Here is a 7,500-nt window from a genome sequence, read left to right as displayed (position 1 = left end):
CAGTAAGCTACACCCACAAAACACGTTGGGAAGACATGACATCTGCTGCCACTTCTTTATTAATGTCGTTTTTATCCTGGCTGTTATAAAAACGCATACGTTTCATCTTCCTATACCCCTTGCACACACTTAGATAGTAGTATCTAAATCTTGATTCAAACCATGTTAATACAATCAGTCACAATGCCAGATATTTTTGACCGCAGCAAATCTTTTGAACTTTGACCCATTGTAAGCCAAATTTCAGCAATAAAACGATTAAAAAGCTTGCCCTTTGTCTGAATACCCTTTATGTAAAATTTCAAATGGCTGAGTAATTTGGTAGGGACCACAAAGGTCAATTATTTTTAAACTTTTACCCAAATTATGCCCCCTTAGCATTTATTGTTTTGGGTTCAAATCAAATTATTAAGTATAGATCCATATCCAAGTAACCTATATCTAAAATGTCAAGTATTTAGACCCAACATTGGCGGAGGAGTTTGGTAGAGTTCTCAAAGGTCAAATCGTTGAACTTTGACCTCTTGACGGCCAAATTTCTGTCCGAAAACCAATTAAAAAGATTTTCCCAACTCTAATCTTAGAAAGATCTTCGTCGACAACATAAAAATTATACAAACCTGAAAAATAATATTAAAAAATTAAACATTCTTTCAGCGTCATACATTAGAACTTATCACCCTACTATGAATAACATTGCATTCAAGAAAACCAGCAATGTATTAAAATGCCTTGTGTATCGCGTAAGGGACTGACTTTGCCTACAGTCTCAACGGACTTGCTGGTTTTAATACTCGAATTTTTATCGACCTATATTTTTAATCGACTTTATATATTTTAATTTATCATCACTTAACGCGGTTTAATGTATATTTTACTTTTCACTTTTTAATTTCAATTTTTGCTCCTTCACACTTTTACTCCCTTCATTTTTACATGGTAGTCACCACTTATCAAGGCCCGGAAGCCACTCGGGGATAAGGGTTATTGCGTGTACAGTAATCAATGGGATAATATCGTAGTAATCGTTAGTAATGGAGATTTGATAAAGTGTCTAACTTAAGGGGGCGGTTTATCAGGAATTTGTTTATGTTGGACTTGAAGACATCCAAGTTGTAGTCAGGTGGGAAATAGGCAAACGGAAGAGAGTTCCACAGGTATGCACTTCTAAGAAAGAAGCTTTGTTCATGGAATCTACGTTTTGATTTAGGTACAGATAAAGAGTGTGGAAAACTATTGACAGTGGTTTCAGCTAGACGTGTGTTTATCGTAAAATATTGGGGAGGGGGACCAGAGATTGGAGCTCAGACGAGCCCTTGCCATAGAAATAACGATAAAGCACACGACTAACGCTTGCACGCTAAATGTTTTCGTATCTATTCCAGTATATGCCACTAAAGTTATTTCTTAAAAAAACTTTTCAAATCATTAGTATATATTTGGTACCCTAAAACATTCAATAGTAAATTGGCTCTAATAATAAATACGGAATCTCCACGAATTCAAATATTATACTTAAGCGTATTTTACGCCTGAACAACGCTGGGAATGCACTACTATATATTAGGTACAATATAATAATCAATAGGGTTGTAGGTCTATCATAATAAATACGAAATCTGCATGAATTAAAACATCATATTTCAGTTTTTTGTTACTATATAAAAATAACCTTGTCTGTGTGGGAAATTTTCTACCAAATACCTCTCTGAATTTTGATCTCCAGTTTTGAAACTTAATATATAAAGTAGTTACACATTTTCGATTTGTTTTTTAGCCGGTAAAATAGCTGCTAACGGGTAAAAAAACAAACAAAAAAAAACACACACACACACAAACGAATTGCCATTGGGCTGGTGTGAGTAAACTATCCTCATTTCTTTCTACAAAGTTCGGCGATTTCAAAATAGCGACAGAGTGTGTTCTGGACTTTTACGACAGAGGCATCAAAAAAGGCTGACAAAAGTGCATTGAGAATGATGGTGACTATGTAGAAAAGTAAATTCTAGAGTAGAAAATGTGGCTCATTTTAATGGTACCATTCCCGTCTTCGTAATTCTTCAATGTTCTTAATTTGTGAGCTAAAATAATAGGAGGTCTTAATTTTGGAATGTTCCTTTAATACACACACACACACACACACACGCACACACATATATATATATTTGTAGTCATCGACATACAGTACTGTTTCGTTGTATCACAACTCATCAGTGCCGCTAGACTAGCACCTCTCCCAAGCCAAGGATTGAACATAGAACCGTCGTGATGACAGTTCTCCCACTCGACCACGGAAGCGATGCCCGCAAATAACCTGGCCGAATGTCTATTTAAACAAGCATCTGTCCATGACTTTTACAGTGCTCAAACCGCCTGTTTGTAAACAAACAAACAGCGAGCCTCGCAATTTTGGAACACCGCTCCCCTCTTTGGTAGAGCACTCTCGTAAATTATCTTACTCGCTACTTAATTTAGCTGAAATAATGCGAAGCTCGCAATTTGTTTACAAACAAAAAACGTTTGAGCCCTCTACGAGTAGCGGACGGATGTTTATTTAAATACGCATTCGGATAGCTTAATTTCGGCCACCGATTCCGTAGTCAGGGGGTAGGACTGCCGACTGTCATCACGACGGTTCTAGGTTCGATCCTCGGCTTGGGAGAGGTGTTAGTCTAGCGGCACTGATGAGTTGTGAAACAACGAAACAGGTCTGTATGTCGATGACTAAAATATATTTTATTTTATATATATACAGGGTGTTCCAAAATGGTTGGCCTCATTCTAAATACCCATATCTCGGAAACTACTTGATGGATTTTAATGAAACTAAATACACTTCATGTTAAAGGTCATAAGCTTGATTGGTTAAATTTACAAAGAAAAGTACAAATATTCTATGAGATTCACATTTCCTTCGAAGAAAAATGGTTCATAAACTTTTTTCTTGGATATTGCACCAAACACATTAACTTTTGGTGAGCCCCTTTCGTGTTCAACTTTGTCATGAGGATTTTCTCCACCCCAAAATGCGAACATTATGTTTATTAACTTTTCCACTCGTGTGAAACTTGGCTTCATCACTAAAAACTAGCCGATCATCGAAATCGTTTATCTAGCATTTCAACACAAAATTATTTACGTTTTCGCTTATAACCTTCCCCCAAGGCCTGGGCGAGGTTGTCAGGTTTAAATCGCAATCGTTTCCTCAGAATCTGCCAAACTGCTCTTCTAACACTCTTCCGAGGACTACGCAGGATGGCTTCACGAACCTGCTCCATTGTCTCTGCTGATGTTAATGGCCGTTCTGGTGATTTAGATATGCATCAGCAGCCATTTTCTTGCAATTTTAGTGTGCCTAGTCCTTATTTGTTTTGTAGTTGGTGCCTTCTTTTCTAAATTTGTGAAGAAAGCACGTTACACTGTCTTCGGTGACTGAGTCCGAGCATACTCTAACACGTAAAATGGCTTTTCTTTTGAAGTGAAAAGCATTTCTTAACCTGAAAAGATAGAAATTCCAAACGTTGCACACAAAAACTTGAAACGTTTCTACACAAGCTGTGAAAATTTGAGGTCATTCCAACGAAAATTGTTAAAATTGTTGGCCTACGAAAAGGGAGTCAAATATTTTGGAACACCCTATATATATATATATATATATATATATATATATATATATATATATATATAAGAGCAAATAGTTAATAAAAAATGTTAAAAACACTTTGAAAAAGAGTTAAAAACATAGTTAATTTTAAAAAGGAAACACTAAATAAGTGGATAGTTCTAAAAATATAAAATATTTTCCTTCTCATCAGAGGGTAGGAATTAGCAAAATACGGGATTGGATTTTGCTTGCAAAAGCATTTGATGAAACTGCAAGTAAGTCAAAGATTTTACTTTATAACAAAAAGTGAAGCAGAGGGAATAGGGTGGAGAAAATGATGATTTCACGTGAATGGATAGTCTGGTGAAAGGTAAAGTATTCAATGACGGTAAAATCCAAAAATGTAAATTCAAGAAAGTTAATTAACTTTCCATTTGCACAAGTAAAATCCAAGGAAATCGCGTAATTGGAAGATGGTCCAAAATAATCCAAAAGGCCGAAAAAACAAGAGAAAAAATGAGTGAAGAAAAACAAGATTGAATGGTGAGTGAATAAAATATAAAATAGAAAAGCAAATGTCAAAATGACCCAAACAAGATGATGTTAAAAGGCGCCAAAAATATAGGGCAAAAAAAAAGAGGTCAACTGAAATGTACAGATTATTACTTAAGAAAATGTCAGCAGGAAATATTAAAAGACACTAATATATATATATATATATATATATTTATATACACACAGAGAGAGAGAGAGAGAGAGAGAGAGAGAGAGAGAGAGAGAGAGAGAGAGAAATTAGATAAATTTTTTAAAAAGAGATTATCAGGATAATACAGAGCTCAATAATTAAGGTGGAGCTTATATACAGAAATAAAAAGGAACAGACGACAATATAAAGATATAAACTAATGTAAATATAATCGTTCATTCGATAGGGAGATTACATAAACTAGGGGTACGAGATATACATGCTCTTTATACCTAGGTATTTCGAAGCCTAATGCTTCTCACCAGAAGAAGAGGAGGTCCTATGCTTAGAAATGTGACGGCTAGCGATAAGTATGTTAGGAACGAAATAATAGGGCATCTAAGGTAGAGGGTAAACAGCATAAATGTGGAGGGAGGAAAATCCACGTTTAAGTTTAGGAACCGATAGATGAGGGGGGATTCATTGATAGTGATTTTGTCTAGATGAGTGTTTTTTATGAACCATTGGCGATGGAGGACCATAGATTGGAGATAAGTCATACACTTGCCATGAAAATAACAATAGAGCAGAGACAGGCTCGCAACGTTCCTTCTGTGGGAAAGAGGTTGAAAAGAGTAAAGCAAAGGCCATCGTCAACTAGATTACTAAGTCGGTTTTGAACTCTGTCAAGGCGGAATAGATGCTCCGAGCAGCTCCTGTCCAGACGTGGCAGCAGTACTCCATCCTGGGACTACTTTGTTCTTATATAGGTAGAGATTTGCATCGGTAGTGAGATATATATTGGAGCGGTAGAATGATCCAACAATTTTTCCAGCGTCATAGGCAACGGATTTGATGTATGCGTTCCATTTAAGATCAGGAGTGAAGGTCAGACTAAGAAGATTTTCTAAACATTGAGCGTCCTTAAGGCGGGAGCCGTTCAGGTGATAAATAATAAAAAAAAAGTCTTTACAAAACTAAAGGGAAACAAACTCTGATTATATATTCATCGTTCAGGGATAGAAAAGGATGTTGAAGAATGTTTTCAAGTGGAGCTGGAAAATATTGGCACTTTTTATCTGATACCTGGTGCGTCGGATATTCCTTGGAGATGTGCGAGCCATTTAACGGATCATGTTTATTTTATGCCCGGGGAAAATTTTTGCTCACACAAAGTACTTATGACTCATATACAAACATAGGCAAATAGCATGTCGGTATGTTTAGCATCTTGGCTTTCTGTGTCATCTATTTTGCAGCTACAATACTACACACACACACACACACACACACACACACACACACACACACACACACACACACACACACACACACACGACATTTGTGCGTGTGTGCATGTGTGTGAGTTCGTCCCCTATGAGCTTCGAAACGGCTGGGCCGATTTTTGAAATTGCAAACACAAGTACTTTATGTGCCTGGGAGTGTTCTTAGATAGGGGTTATATCAGAATGCCTTCGATGAATATCGATAGCCGAAAAAAATCCAATTAAAGACAAACAGTCCAATTTTGACCAAATTTTATACAGCTTCACATCACACGCGCATTGAAAAGTTTTATCACCGCACAAGTACAAGAACCCGACGTATAAGATCAACTGTAGGTTCTTTGATAAGACATAGGCACCTTTGTAATGAATGTTTCCAGTTAGAACATAATTAAACCATGATACTTGACATTTGCATTCGAAACTTTAATTCAAGCTCTTATAAAAAATAAGTTTATAAAATCAACGGTAGGTTCTTTGGAGTGGTTAGAAGCTTTGACGGTCGTTTGGGCGGTTGGGGTTCGATCCTGGCTTGAAGTAGTTGCCTGTCTAGCCGCACTGATGAGCGGTAATACAGTACTCTCTGTGGATGACTATGTGTGCATGTGTGTGAGTTCGTCCCCTATGAGCTTCGAAACCGCTGGGCCGATTTTTGAAATTTCAAACAAAAGTACTTTATGTGTCTGGGAGCAAACAGGTAATTGATTACTGTGGAAATATATTTTCTTACAATATATGCCAATCCTTATATGCTCAATGTAATTACAGAGCAATATAGTGAATAAATGACAAAAGATTATATTGCAAAATTTATGATGTTGGCCATCTTATAATTTATTCCTTTAATTGAGTTGACATTTACAATTCTTGACAGTATCTGTTCGTAGCAATTGATATAATAATTAAGTGATTGATTTTGCGCTATGAAACAGATAGTGCCAAGAATTGTAAGTGTCAACTAAATTAAAGGAATAAATTATAAGATGGTGAACATCATGAACTTTGGAATATATTTTTTGTCATTTACTCTCTCTCTCACTCTCTCTCGCTGTCTCTCTCTCTCTTTCTCTCTCTCTCTCTCTCTCTCTATATATATATATATATATATATATATATATATATATATTACACACACGTAATAATCGCGTCGACACACTGGTTCTTGTCATATCACCGAAGTTAAGCAACGTTGAGCCTGGTTACTACCCGATGGGTAACCATTTGGGAAATCTAGGTGATGTATGTGCTCTCTGCTTATCTTGGCATTTGTTTCCAGTTGTTCTGTACAGACACTTCATTTGCCACTGGTATTTAACAACGTTCACTCAAGGGAGGTTTGGTTAGAGATTGCGCACCTCTTGCCACAAAAATTTAATGCGCAGGCATCCCTTCATGGGTATCGATAGTCTGTTAAAGACTGAAGGAGCTCTTTCAATTGAGAATATATTTAGTGATGATTGTACAGTTTAACGAAGTCTTTTCCCTTAAACCATAAATTATATATATATATATATATATATATATATATATATATATATATATATATATATATATATATATATATATATATATATATATATATATATATATATATATATATAGCATAATCGCGTTGATACACTGGTTCTCGTCAGATCACTGAAGTTAAGTAACATTGATCCTGGTTAATACTAGATGGGTGACCATTTTGGAATTCTAGGGGTGCTGTATGTGCTCTTTGCTTATCTCGGCATTCGTTTCCAGTTGCCCTGAACATACATTTCATTTTCTACTGGTATTTAACAATGTCGATTCAGGAGAGGTGTTGTTGGAGATTGCACACATCCTGACACAAAAATTTCACGTACAGACACCCCTTTGTGGGTATCCATGGTCTGTCAAAGACTGAAGAATCCTGTGTTATATATATATATATATATATATAT

The sequence above is a fragment of the Euprymna scolopes genome, chromosome 14 (genome assembly GCF_053919585.1).
Source record: "Euprymna scolopes isolate OS-2025 chromosome 14, ASM5391958v1, whole genome shotgun sequence".
Taxonomy (NCBI): domain Eukaryota; kingdom Metazoa; phylum Mollusca; class Cephalopoda; order Sepiida; family Sepiolidae; genus Euprymna; species Euprymna scolopes.
The sequence above is the reverse complement of the archived record's forward strand: the minus strand, read 5'-3'. Positions refer to the sequence as shown.